Source organism: Vombatus ursinus, unplaced genomic scaffold (genome assembly GCF_900497805.2).
Source record: "Vombatus ursinus unplaced genomic scaffold, bare-nosed wombat genome assembly UNPS02014874.1, whole genome shotgun sequence".
Taxonomy (NCBI): domain Eukaryota; kingdom Metazoa; phylum Chordata; class Mammalia; order Diprotodontia; family Vombatidae; genus Vombatus; species Vombatus ursinus.
This window is the reverse complement of record NW_020954652.1, coordinates 9,849,385-9,864,710: the sequence shown is the minus strand read 5'-3', so window position 1 is coordinate 9,864,710 and position 15,326 is coordinate 9,849,385.

Here is a 15,326-nt window from a genome sequence, read left to right as displayed (position 1 = left end):
GATTTCTTTCTTTAGTTCTTCTAGGAATTCTTGTTGAGCCTGTGTCCAATCTGCAATTTTCTTTGAGGCTTTACTTGTAGCTGTTCCTAAGTCACTGTCTTCTTCTGAGTTTGTGTCTTGAACTTACCTGTCGCCATAGAAGCTTTTTATGGTCAGGTTCTGTTGCTGTTGTTGTTGTTTTCTCATTTTCCCAGACTATCTCTTGACTTTGGGCTCTGCTTACCTCTGGTGGGATATAGCTAACTTGAGCTTCTGTAGCTTAATCTGGGAACCTGTAGGTTTTCAGTGCTTCCAAGGTGGTGTAATCTGAGGAGAGTTCTGGTCATTGTCTTCCTGGTCTGTCCTCTCATCCATACCCAGATAAGGCCCCTGCTCCCCCTCTCAACCTCAACTGTTTTTCTCTGCCCTGGAACCGGGTAATAAACTACAGAGATGTCAAATGGCACCCAATACTGTGGCCAATTACACCCCTTGCTCCTAGCTAGTTGCCACACCAGTGTATGTAAACCTCTCTTTCTGTCTTCCAAAGCTTCCCTGGGCTAGGAAAAAATGAGTCACTGGGACTTTTTTGTTGACTCTTCTTCTCAGAATTTGATTTGCCATTTTCTGTAATCCTCTTGTAGGAAAGTTTTTTTGGGAGAAGTTTGTCAGTTGTGACCTCTCAACTTGTCATCTTGACTCCCCACGCACACACTTCCAAATCTAACATCGTATGATTCAACAGCTGAGTTAGGTTCTTCTTTGCTTAGGAACAAAGAATTGTCATTAAATAAACAGGTACATGAACCACTAAATTGGAGTGCCAGACTTAAAGTCGTGAAGACTTGAGTTAGAATCTTACATCACTCATTATTTGTGCAATCCTGGGGAAGGGATTTGACCTTCATGTGATTCAGTTCCCTCAACTGTAAGAAAAAAAGAATAATAATAGCACTCATTTCTTACAATTATTAGAAAGATCAAATGAGTTAAATAAACGTAAAGCACTTTGCCAACCTTAAAATGCTATGCTAGCTATTATTGTTGCCATTAAAACAACAACAACTACAGTTCACGGTTAATGAACTTTTAACAAATATTGGCATCTACCTGCTTGTTCAAAAAGGGGAAAAAGCCCTGTTTCCTCTCACTATTTCCAAGAGTAACAAAAGGGGGTAGAGTGAATGATAGGATAGAGACACAGAGATGGAAGAAGAAGAAGTTTGGGGAGACAGAGAGGTATAGACCAACAAAATTAAAGAACAGATTCTAAACGTCAAATATGTGACCCTAATATCCTTTGGGCCACAGAGATTCTAATCAACTATGACCCCTTCTTTGGTGTGACATCTTCCATTTCTTTGGGTGGGGGTTCCTATAAAACACTTGTCTTCTCCAGTTTTTTTCTATAATTTCCTCCAACTGTATTCCTGGCTCTCTCCCCCCTCTTATTTCAGGATTGGCCCTTAGCCCTCAATGTTGTATTTCCAAGCTGAAAAACCATTTTTGGTCATGGTTGATTTTTTTTGTCTCTTTACTTCTGGTAATTTTCCCAGTACCCTCACTCACTCAGTCTCCTTTCCTAGAAATTTCTTCTCTGCAGAGTCTGTTCTGTCTTCCCCCTAGATTTTCTTTCCTTCTAGCTATTTCTTACAAAAGGACCCATTTTTCTCCTCTCAAATCTCTTCCTTCTCTGCTAAGCCTCCTTCCACTTTCTCCCTTCTCTCTATGTGTTAAAGAAGGTGGTACATGCTGGGTTTCCTTCATGCATTGTTTATCTTTTTCTCCATCCTATATTGGTGGTACTCTTTTGTTTTTGTCTCTCTAAAAATTCCTCCAGATATCCCCAGGGAGGACAAGGAATTCAATTAAGAAAAAGTTTAAGGATTTCAGTCAATAATCCTAGTAGCCAAGATTTCTGTCTCAGTTTTAATGTGTGTTGCCATTTTCTTAAGTGGTCTAAAGAAAGCTTTCATTACATTTAGCTTCTCACAATATTTACCAAAATTTCCATGGGGTTCTAATACCCACTCTACCAGTCTACATAGCACAAATTAAATTAAAGACCTGGCAATGGGCATTGACATGGGGAAACAGAGACAACCAATGAGAGTAATTCAAGCCATTAAAACCCTCTGTTCCTCAATTATCTTAGGAACATAGAAATATGTCATTTTTTCCCCTCTCATTTTTTGCTTTGAATTCTGTATAAAGTTGAGCTTGAGTAGGACTATATTAAGTTGTATTATCATGGAGCAAGAGTTTCTAAGTAATTATTTAAAATGTTTTTTCTCTATTTTTTGTCTATAAGAAGAACCCAGTGCTAAAGATTTATAAACATTGAAGAAATTTTGATAAGTAAAACTCTTGTTAATGAACCTGAAACAAATATTTTAAAGAAGGGATGGGGGAGAAAGAGGTATAGACTTTTTTCTTACAGGAGAAAGAAAAAAATCCAGATCTGTGATTTAAACTCCCTCCACACAGAGCTCCCTTATCTATAATTTAAGACTAAGGAACTGAAAGATTAAATGACTTGCCTGTGATTACAAAGCTAGTATTTATCAGAGATGGAACTTGAACCCATAGATTAATGTCTCTACCCACTACACCATGTTGCCTGTTTAAAGGATAATTCAATCAAATGGCTATTAAGAAGTGCCACTCATATTATTATGCCCTCTTCAATCCCTTGCCAATGGGTGCAACCAATGCTTTTGGGTCTCTTGGTAAAGTAACACAAGACACTAGTAAGCTCCTCAGCAGGTCATCCAAAAGTTTTACTTGAATGCTTCACTATACTAAATTAAGATAATTAAGAAAGTGTATTTTTTTCTGTTTTGTAGTCATGTGTATTCTATCAATTAAATCTTTACTGCTGATCTCAGAGAACAGCCATTTATGCTGTATCCACTGCTAACCCAAACTGGAAGCAGTCATGCCAGCTGACTGTGGTAAAGAATACACGTCCAGACAAGATGAGAAACCCCAAGTAATAACCTTCATGGTTGTTTTTCCACGCTCCCATTATGTTAGAGCATTATCCAGTCCCCCTGTCTAATTAATTCCATCTCTAGTTATTTCAGTTTCTTCTGTTTGGGATATTGAAACCCAGGAAATAAAATTACTGGTGTTATGTGTAGAGCTTTCCTGGAATATTTAGAAGAATCTTGGGAAAGAATATCAGAGATAAGAATATTAAATAAGTTGTGAAATGTGCTGTTACTGATAATAACTGGTGAGGTAAGACAATTTTGGCTCCTGATCTCTAGCCTCAAAGGCTAACTAGGGTTTGTTTTCTTTTTCTTAAAGTTCTAACACCAAGAATTTATGATGATTGAAAGTCTCTCATATTCCTCAATATGAGGAATTTTACTATATTGGTACTACCGGTAAATCCAAATACAGCTTATCGGAATTAGCCTTCCTCCCTCCTATCTCCTCAACCCTCCCCTACTTCAACAGACATTTACAAACACAGATACATTGTCTAGCTTTAAGTATTGCCATAGTGATGAGGCTTACAGTTAAGCTAAGTGTTTAAAAAGTGAACATAATTCAGTGGCTGATGATATTAGGAACTCATATTTGTATAGCTCTTTATGGCTACAAAGAGCTTCACAGAATATTGCAGTGGAGAGTAGGAAGAATGTAGCATCACAGGACATGAGTTCAAATCTCAGCTCTACCACTTCCTACCTGTGTAACATAGAGTAAAGTTACTTCACCTCTATTAGTCTCAGTTTCTCCCCGTATAAAATGAGGGAATTGGTCACAATGATCTCATGGTCCCTTCCAGCTCAGGATCTATGATCCTATGATTTGATTTGACTTTCCCAACAATTCTTGGACAGAGGTAGTACTGATGCTCTTTTTCTTATTTTACAAATGAGGAAATTGAGGCTCAGTGAAATTGAGATTTTTTTTCATTCCTATTCCAGTAATTTTTTACCAGGCCTCCTCTTCAGTGCAATAGAAACCAGCACTTGCCATTAAAGATTTACAAATGTGAAGTCATTTATTAATATCACTCCACGAGTTTGAATGACTCTTATCCAATTTAAGGCTGTCTTTAATTCCCCTTATCTTGATTTCATTCTGTCATTTCTTTTGAATTATGTTACCTTCTTTAAATTTAACTTTTTAAATTTTTTCTTCTTCACTTTTTCTCCTTTCATACCCTTCACGAAATTCCATGATGATACTGTTACTTCCACAATTCTCCTCCCCTTCCTTTCTTGTAATCAGTTGTTCTGCTACCCATTCTCTGAAATTCCAGGGGTGGAGGAATAACCTAGGAGGTAAGGGAACCAAGGAGGCCTACAGCAGGCAGAAAAAAATTTTCTCCCTTAGAGTAGAAAGGGATTAAAGTGAGTGTTTTCTCTTTCCAGAATCACATCATCTCAGAGTTTTAAGGTATCTTAGAAGTCATATTGGTCAGTGAAAAGGAATCTCTTTATAATGTCCCAAGCTATCATTCAATCTCTGCTTGAAGACCATCAGTAATGGGAAACTGAGAACCCACTGAGGCTGCACATTCAACTTTTGGGTAGCTCTGATTGTTTAGAAGCTTACCTTTATGTCGTCAAAGTCTGATTCTATAAATTCCACCCATTATTCCTAATTCTTCCTTCCAGAGGTAAGCAAAAAAAAGTTTAATCTTTCCTCAACATGACAGATTTTCAAGTACCTGAGTACAACTATCATGTCTCCCTTATGATTACTCTTTTCTAAGCTAAATATCTCTAATTCATTCCAATTCTTTTCCCTTCTCCCCCACTCTTCCATAAATATATATTTAAATATGATGGAAATTTGGGGACAGAACTGAAAGTGTCACGAAATAATCATATTGACCAGGCTCATCTCATGAGCAGAATATCATAGTTTGATGACACCTTAGAACTCATCTATTCCAACCCTCTAATTTTGCATATGAAGATATTAAGGCCTAGAAAGGTGAATTGACTTATCCAATATCCTAAAGCCAATTAGAGATATAACTGGGACAGGAACCCAGGTTTCCACATAACAGTGTGCTGTGCTTATAGATGGAATAGCTGGTAAAGACATGATGTGATTTAGAGAGGGTGGGACTTATCTGAAACTCAGTCACTGCTACTTTTGTATCCAATGCTTGAAATATTATGTAGTTCCTTGAGTTCTTACCAGTTTTATTGAGAGGAAGTCACTTTTGTAGAATTGCTTTTAAAAGAATTTCAACCTTATTCCAGTTTTATTTAAAATAAGTTATGATGGTCAATAGACAAAAAGTAAGTCTGCCCTTTAAAAATCCCCGTCAGCAGAATTTGAACTTTGGAAAATGCTAACATTGGCAGGCTTCTTGTAAGAGGTAGATAACCTATTGACTGAAGAAGGGAGGTAAGAGCAAGTTAATTGAAAGAAAACTGAAACTGGTTACCATGGTGGTCAAAGGAAATGCTTATCTTGACTGGAAAAAAAAGTTACAAGGGGATAGATGGTATTGCCTCAGTTTCTTTTGGTGGAAATCTAACTTTAATTCAGAGATCTCAAGTAGAGAGTTGTCAATGCTCACTTATTAGAGATTTAACAGAGCTTTCAAACCACCCATAAAGTGGGAGAAAAATGGATTTGAAAGTCAGAGAAAGTGGATTCAACCCTGGCTCTGCTGCTTACAAACCTTGGACAACCTCTCTTGGCCTTAGTTTCTTTTTCTGTAAAACAAAGTTTTGGGACAAGATGACTTCTAAGGTTCCTTCCAGATCCAGATCTATGATGTTATGATATGTAAAAGAAACGTACTGAAGCTCATGACCTTTAAATTAACTTCCAATATGTTTAATATGATTATATGTGTATAACTGATATCAGATTGGTTGGGTGAGGAGGGAAAGGAAGGAGGAAGAAAAAAATCTGGAACTCAAAATCTTATACAAGTTAATGTTGAAGACTATCTTTACATGCAATTGGGAAAAAAATTAAATACTATTAAGTGGGGGGGAAATAATTAATTAATTAATTAACTTCCAGCTCTAAATGGATGGGTAGGAGTTGTTGAGGGCAGAAAGAATAGCATAAGCAGCTACTGAGGTGGCAGAATCTCAAAGAATAGATTCCCTCACCACTCCTAATACAGTATCTCACACCTAATAAGAATTCAATTAATATTTGTGGAATGAAGAAATGAATGGACATGTGGATGTATGAATGAATTTGAGGAGAGATGATGATTAGCAGGGCTTTGTAGGGGAAAAAAAACACAGGATAAGGACTCTGGGGTTAGGTTATGGCAATGAGAGTGCAGATAAATAAGGACATGAATGACAAACTTTCTGGCTGATATTAATGGGGTAGAGGAGCTCCAAAATGGAATCCACAACTTGAATCCCATAAACTTTCATCCCATTATTATTTTGTTACAAAAAGGAAAGACTTCATAGCTTTCTAAAACAATACCCCCAAATTCTATTTGTTGAAATGTGTCGCATTAATTGTATTTGCATAGAGCCAGCATGACATTGTGAATCGAGAACTGAACTTGGAATCAAGAAGACTTGAGATCGAATCCTTCCCCAGATATTTACTGCAGTGTCAGTTGCCTCCTGTGTAAAATAATAGCACCTTCCTCAGAGGCTTGTTATCAAGATCAAATGAGGCAATGATAAGCCCTTTGCAAACCTTAGAGTGTTAAATAAATATTCGCTATCATTATTCCATTTTACATAGCAAAAGACAATAACAATTATTCAATTCTAAGTATACTGATTATGCCAGTATTTAAACTCTATGCGTTATAATAAAAGCTAAAATGAGAATTAAAAGATTTTAGTACTAAAAGCAACAATAAATTGACTTTTAAAAATCTGTTTTATTTAGAAAGGAAATGACTAGGGGTGCAAAGTTAAATTCATGCTAATAATGTTAACGATGTATTTACATCGGTTCAAAGCTATCCTGTCAGCCCCAGTTAGGGGCCAGAGCTCTTGGAAAGAAAAAGACACTGGCACATAACATATAGTTTGGCTCCAAAAATGAACATGGGAGTCAAGGCAAAGAATATAGAAAATATTCTAAAAAATGCAATTACGACTGATTAGACATGGTTGCTGTTGTTGTCGTTCAGTGGTTTCTGTCATGTCTGACTCTTTGTAACCCTATTTAGGGTTTTCTTGGCAAAGCTACTAGCGTGGTTTGCCATTTCCTGCTCTAGTTCATTTGATAGATGGGGAAACTGAGGCAAACAGGATTAAGTGACTTGCCCAGGGTCACATAGCTAGTAAGTATCTGAGGACAGATTTGAACTCTGGAAGATGAATCTTCCCACCATTGGGAATACCATTCCCACCATGGCCTGATTCCTGAAAGGGGACTCAAAGAGTTAGTGCAGTGGACGCCCAATTTTCAAGGAGATGCACGTGTAGACTTAGTAGCCAACTTTGTCAATACTTCAGACAATATATGAATTCATTAATGTGGATGCTACCTCCACTGACTCATCTCACAATCTTCTATACTTTTGTAGATGGTTCTTCAAAAAAGAGCAGTGGACTCATGGATTAGCAAATGGCAATTCCTTCAACGTAGATGTATAAGAGCAGCTAGGTGGTGCAGTGGATAGAGTGCCAGGCCTGGAGTCAGGAAGGCTCATCTTCCTGAGTTCAAATCTGGCCTCAGACACTTACTAGCTATGTGACTTTGGGCAAATCACCCTGTCTTCCTTGGTTTCCTTATCTGTAAAGTGAGCTGGAGAAGGAAATGGCAAATCACTTCAGTATTTTTTCCAAGAAAACTCCAAATGGGGTCACAAAGAGTCAGACATTACTGAAAAACAACTGAGTAACAACAAAAACCCAATTGTGGCACACAGATTTAATAAACTATTGTGCTCTAAGAAATGATAAATATATGAAGAATGCAGAGAACCATAAGAAGATATATTAACTGATACAAAGTGAAGCAAACAGAACCAAATATGTGTATACACACACACATATGTATACATATATATACACACACACATATATGTATGCACACACACACACATAATGACTACCTCCAAGGAAAATAGAAAGAACAATAACAACAACAACAAAAAAAAAAATCAACAAATGAAACTGAGCACTACATAATTGTAATGATCAAGCCTGGCCCTGAAGAAGAAATGAGAAAATTTGCCTCTTTCTCTTACTTCTAGAGGTGGGAATTGGGAATAGAACATTAAATAAAGTGTCCCAAAAGTCTTAGTGAAGTTTTAAGCTATTAAAGTTTAAAACTTAAAACTACACTAAGATTTTTTGAGTATACCATTTTTATCAGATTCAATTGATATATTGATTAGTTTTTCTAAACTGCTTTTTCAAAAAGTTCTTCCCATTTATTATTTTGTGTTATAGATCATTCTCTGCATAGGGAATGGGAGGAGCAATATATTTAGAAATAAAGATGATATAATTTTTTAAAAGACCATTTTCATTTTTTTTCTTTTTTGCAAGACAATTGGGATTAAGTGACTTGCCCAGAGTCACCCAGCTCGTGAGTGTCATATGTCTGAGGCTGGATTTGAACTCAGGTCCTCCTGAATCCAGGGCCAGTGCTCTATCCACCGTACTGCCTAACTGCCCCCTTTAAAAAGACTTTTTTCATTTTTTTAAAGAAAGTTTTTATTTAGAGTCAGTAGACTCGAATTTAAATGTGAGTTTTGGTATTTATTAGTTGTATGAATTAGTACAAGTCTCCCTTTCCTCTCTGGGATTCGATTTCCTCATATATATGAATATATATGGAGCAGTTGTTGGATTCAGTCTCTAAAGGCCATTCAAACTTTAAAACCTCATGATCTTTTGACTTGTGATCAATAGATAAACAAACTCTTATAATGTGCATTGTCCAAGGTAGTGGGTCTTGAAAAACCAAAAATGAAATAGTCCTGCTCTCAAGATGCTTAAGAGGGAGGAAGGAAGGGAAGTGGGATTGACAAGGGGAGAGAATGAATCGAGGAGACCAGTGAAGACGCTCTTATAGAAGTACAGATGAGAGGTGATAGGGGTTTGAAGTATGATTATGTCTATGGAAATGGAAAAGAAAGGACAGATGGGAAACAGTTTGTGAAGGAACAGCATATTGTTCCTAAGGGAGGAAATATGGTCATGTGGCATTGGTCCATTTTAATCTTCTGTTTAATGTAATCCTAGGCTTCTTTCACATACCATCTAAGGCAAAATTAATTTAAGTTCCTCTAGGATTACCATATACTGATTCATTTTTAATCTAAAATACATTAAGATAAAAGCATTGATTTAATATATTTTAAGTCAGCTTAGTCTTTTATACAGAGTTGGTTATGAAAATATCCTCATTAAATAAACAAAAAAAATGCTTACTTATAGACAAGGAAGCTGGGCTAATACCTACCTAATGGGAAATAATTTCAAAGCAAAATCTTTAATGTGTTCATTCCATAAGGTTATTAAATGGAATCATATGCTCTATTGGAAATTTTGAGGGGGATACAGACTCCCTCAAAATGGCAACAGAAATATTAGAGGATGTCGCTGAACAACCATAAAAGCTCCATTTCGAGAAAAAAGCAAATTAATAGCCAAGAATTTCAAAATCCAGTGTGCAAAAAGTATTAGCGATTCAAGAAATTCATTCAGCTTTTGGTAGTTAACTATTAGGAAAGGCTATTGTGCATATTTCTAGGGTATATCTTGCAAGGATTTGCATTACATATCTTTCAGGTTTACCTTCAATAGGCACAGTGGAAAGAGTGATGGATTTATTTTCAGAGGACCAGGTTCTGCTCTTAATGTCTTTAAGAAACTTGGACAAGTCATCTCAGATTTGTAAGCCTCAGTTTCCTCCTCTGTAAAATGAAAGTATTGGACTATATGACCCCTCAAGTCCTTTCTAGCCCTATATCTATAATACAGGTACAATGTCTAAGATGTAGACTACTACTGAATGATTAATAAAATAAACTGGCTAATTTATTTTTGACTACATACATCATATAAAACTGTTTTCAAAGCATTTTTCAAAGATGATTATCCACAGAATTTTTGATAAAATTTCAATAAAGTATATCAATTTTCTGAAGGTTTTTTAAAAAGAGCTTAGAAATTGTTTATCTCTAACCAATTTTTAATAATCAATACTAGTTGGCATTTTGATGTTTTTCTTACATAATTACTGTTCTTTTCATTAAAAAAGAAATTGAAACATTTTCTTTTAGAAACACACATTGATAGAGGTGCATGAAGGAATCCTTAAGAAAAAAGTTTTGTAAAAATAAAGCACACAATTTAAAATCCCCACTCTTTCTGTCAATTTACTTCAAAATAGCAACAAAGGAATTCTCTACACTTGGACCTTTTCAATTGATTTGAGAAATGTGCTACTACCCTCCAGTGGTCAATAGTTGAATTTCACCCTGTGAATTCATGGTAGTCCTTCCCTTTTAAAAATGGTGAAAATGTAAAGAAGTTTTCTCGTAATTTATAGTTGGAAGGGATCTTAGATATCACCTTTTCCAACCCTTTCATTTTACAGATGAGGTAAATGAGGTCTAATGACTTTCCCAAGGTCACAGAGGTAGTAAGGAATATATAACAAGAATTTAAACCCACATATCAGACTCGAGAACCAAGGCTGTCTCCACTTCATCAAAATGTCTTTCATTTTCACTAAACTATATTCTGCTCTGTAACTGAATTTATCTTCTCAACTGACCAATATTTAGCCTATATAATTATAGAACATACATTCATTTGAGATCTATTTTATTAGTTAATTGGCATTAGGCAACTAAATGGTAATATTAGATAGAGTGCTAGTCTGGGAATCAGGAAGATCTGAGTTCAAATCCAATTTCTGATGCTGTCTGTGTGACCCTGATCAAATCATTTTGGCCTCTATTGTAAAACATGGATCATAGTACCTACCTTCCAGGGTTATGGTGAGGATCAAATAATATAAATAAAGTATTTAACATAGCATTTGGACCATGGTAGACATTTAATGAATGCTTGTTCCTTTCCCCATCCAAACCAAGATGCCTGTATTTGAAAATACAATAAGCCTTTTAAAAAAAAAATGTGTGTACACACACATCTATATATATGTATATATATAATATATATTTATATATACATATATGTTTGTGGGGAGATAAATATATCAACTACATGTACATTTATACATATATACATACACACACACACACATATATATATATGTATGTTTATGGGAGAGTAAATATATCAGCTACATTACTTTGGGAGGGGTTGTTTTTTTTTTACTTTTTGGTAAGGCAATCAGGGTTAAGTGACTTGCCCAAGGTCACACAGCTAATAAATGTCATATGTCTAAGGCTGGATTTAAACTCAGGTCCTCCTGACTCCAGGGCTGGTGCTCTATCCACTGTGCCACCTAGCTGCCCCTCAGTTATACATTATTCATCTTTGGGTGATCCAATCCATAAAGTTAACTGGCATGGGAGAGAAAGATTTGGTTCAAATGATTCCTTTAGAAGTTATATGCTGAACCATGGTATATGAAGACAACCTAGAGATGTCTGCCTCCTTGTTGGCAAGGTCAATTTAATGAGTCTGTGCATAAACACATGATATTTATCTATTCTCTTTCATGTCTGTTCCTTGATCTTTTTTTAATTTTTATTTCCCCCAGGAATTAGTCTGAAATAGAAAAATAATGAGTCCTATTAGTTTTATTCTTAGGACAATTGATTTTATATTTTCAGCTGAGACTTTCAACATGTACAGTCGCTCAATTCTTTCCCCTCTTTCTTCTTAAGCCACTCCACTACCAGCCCCCAATCGTTTTTGTTTTCATCTCCCATGTAGGTATTTTTTCAGTGTCTTTGCAAAGTGTTTTCTGTTCAGCAGCCATAACATAGACCATATATACATTAAGAAAGATCTGCATTTACTCTGGCCATGAAATCTTTTTTTCTCAGTCTTTCTGGATTGCCTTTATGGAATTCAGTCTCAACTGTGTAGTTTATCAACTTGCCTGATAGGCTTGACTAATTTATGAAAGCAAGCCCAGTGCCCTCATGCCTGCTCTGCTTTCTGATTTGAGAACATTTTGATGAACTCCTTTTGTTACAATTAAGGTTTTTGAGGGCACACTGGGGAAGATTGACAGCATCTTTCCTATAGATCTAGTCTAAGAGATTTTAAAATAGTAATGTTGGTTGAGTAAGAGCCAGTCACCCAGTAACCAGTGATTACTAATATGATGAGGTTGTCTTGAAAGTGTCCCGGAAGACACTAGTCAAAAAAAAAGAAAAAGAAAAAAAAATCTTTCCCACCTGTTGATTCATGCTTGAAATGGTCTCCGAAGTCATTTATCCCTTTAAAGGATCCTTTATCCATTTAATTTCTTTTAAAATGAAAATGGAGACATTTAAAACATTAAATTGTTATTAATGTTATAGCTTAGCAAGAATGAGAGTTATGAAAGCTAGAAGCCTGAAGAGGTCAAGGGTTAAGTAGATGGAAGAAAGATAGAGAGTAAGAGTAATGATTATTAATAATCAGTTATGAGGGAGATCCAGGCTTTTTCCCTGTCCTATTTCCTTGTTTGAAGCCCAGTCTTTGAAGGACATTACTGACCTCTGCCAAAAATTTAACCCCACCTAGACCATCTTATTGAGGTGAATTCCTGCCCATTGGGTTCTACTCAGGTTGGGTAGGAATAAATTATTCGATTAGACTGGCCAAGGCTGGGGGTAATTTAGAAGTAAATGACATAATCAAAGTTACACCCCTAAGCCCTTCATCAGAATAGGTCCACCTCTCATTATAATATTCATTCTCTCACTAATTGTTAACCAATGAGAGTTGATTGTCACCCTCAGGAACACCAATTCTTCCAAGGTCATATAAACTGTGAGCCCACCACCATGAGGGGTCTTTGGCATTGAAGAGGGCCACTGACCTATTTTATTAATAAAATGCTAGCATATTTAATAAAATGATTAATTACCCAGAAATTATGTCTCTCAAACTTTTTAAACGTCTAGATAGATGAATGAGTGAGTGAACAAATAAGCAAATATGTGTGTTTGTATTATACACTTTTTATGTGAGAGAGAGACTAGGGCTTCAAAACAAACTGCCTAATTTGTCACAATTTTGCTTAGGCCCAGCCCTGGGTATATCCCTGATGTGAGGAGACTAATAGTCTTCTGTTTGAGAGATCAGCCTTCATCTTTTTAAACATCCCCCTCCTTACCAGTGTTTCATTGGTACAGGTATTTTAAGTCAGGGATTAGAACAGTTAGCATTTATACGATATACAGGTGCAGTGGTTCTCTAGAACATTGACCCTAGAGTAAAGAGGACCTGTGTTCAAATTTGACCTCAGAAACTCACTAGCCGTATGACCCCTGCCAAGTCACTTAACCCTGTCTGCCTCAGTTTCCTCATCTGTTAAACGAGTTAAAGAAGGAATTGGTAAGCCACTCCAATATCTTTGCCAAGAAAATCCCAAATGGGATCACAAAGTCTTATCTGACTAATCAACAATAACAGCAGCATTTATATAGTGCCTACTATGTACAATCATTATGCAAAGCACTTTTCATTTGATCCAACCCTGAGTATTGTTATTATCCTAATGTCATTGTTGAGGAAACTGAGGCAGACAGAAGTTAAATGACTTACTCAGGGTCACACAGCTAGTAAGTGTCTGAGGCCACTTTTGAACTCAGGTTATTTTTTTTAACTTCAGGTTCAGGGCTCTATCCACTACACCACCTACTTGTTTCTACGGACACCAATTAGCACCTGCTCCATAATTTTGAATTTCAGGGAATTCCCTAGAAATGTTAAGAGATTAAATGATTTGTCCAGGGTCACACAACCAGTTCCTCCAATTTCCCAAACAGAAAGTCTAAGGAGGAGGTTCCCAGAGTCCCAAGCAGCACATTCGGAAGAGAGGAGTAGGGGAAGAAGAGCAGAAGTAATCTCTCAATGGGTGGACACTCTTGCTGATGCTACGGCCACACCTTTTTGACACTGCCCCCTTCTGCTCTGCTCTCATCATGGGGACAAAGGAATTGCTGCATCACACCAAAGTCCTTCCTTACTGAATACATGCATTCAGAGGAAAACTGAGGTGAGCTCAGCCTAGCTTTATGAATGCTTAATTTAATTTAATTAATGTGTTGTAGCTAGGGAAGACTGAAGGGAGTGGGAATGGAGGGGCTATGCAGATTATCCCCGTAACAGTTGCAATGGCGCAAATAAGTGTGTATTTCTACAATATACATTTATATGAGAGAGCGTCCAGGACTTCAGACAAACCCCTACCTTATTTCATCGCATAATAATCTTTACCCCTGTTTTTTTCAGTCCAAAAATTAGCTTATAGCCTTTCACCGAGTAATCATCACATGGTATAATTCTTTTCGTCAGGATGCTTCAAAGGTAAACAGGGCAACAATGTATTCACCAGTGGCATTTATCTTTCCCGCGTTGTGAGCCACGAGCCTAGAATTCTCAAAGCAGGAGCATTGGCAGTATATTTCCGAAAGTCAATTTCCATGGTTTGTTTGGGGCGCTGTACCACTAATGGTATCACCACTCGACCCGATGAAGAGCCATAAGCACAAGGGAAGCTACCATTTGAGTAAGTCACGTGATGTGGTAAGACTTGCTTCTTCCCAATTTTAACGTATATTCATGAGTATTCCGTGCATCCTGATCTTGCACCAAAAATAGCTTAGTAACAAATGATTTTTAAGTAATAACGGCACAATTTTTTTTAAAGCGTCACATAATGGCCACACCCCACTTTTTTACCAAAAAAAAAAATTTTTTTTTGGCATAAAATTTGCAATGATTATGCAGTGAAATACGGTAATTCTTCACATTTTTTGCCTAAGGCCATCCCTGGGTAGACCCCCTGGCATAAGGAGACCAATAGCCTTTCCTTTTAGAGATCAGCGGGTTCTTTTTTTTGTTTATTTTGGGGTTTTTGGTTTTGTTTTGCTTTTGGTTTTGGTTTGGTTTGGTTCGGTTTTTGTTGTTGTTGTTGTTTTGTTTTGTTTTGTTTTTTTTTGGTGAGGCAATAGGGTTAATTAACTTGCCCAGGGTCACATAGCTAATAAGGGTCAAATGTCTGAGGCCCAACAGGTCAGGTCCTCCTGACTCCAGGCCCAGTGTTCTATCCACTATACCACCTAGCTGCCCCTTGGGAAGGATTTCAGTGTGAGCTTTGGTGAAAGACTTGTCACCACGGACCAGTTTATGTAAATTAGGACAAAAAAAAATTTACCACCAGAAAGTGGGCCATCAGACTTACTTGATTTTGTTTGCTTAATTCTCAATTTGCTT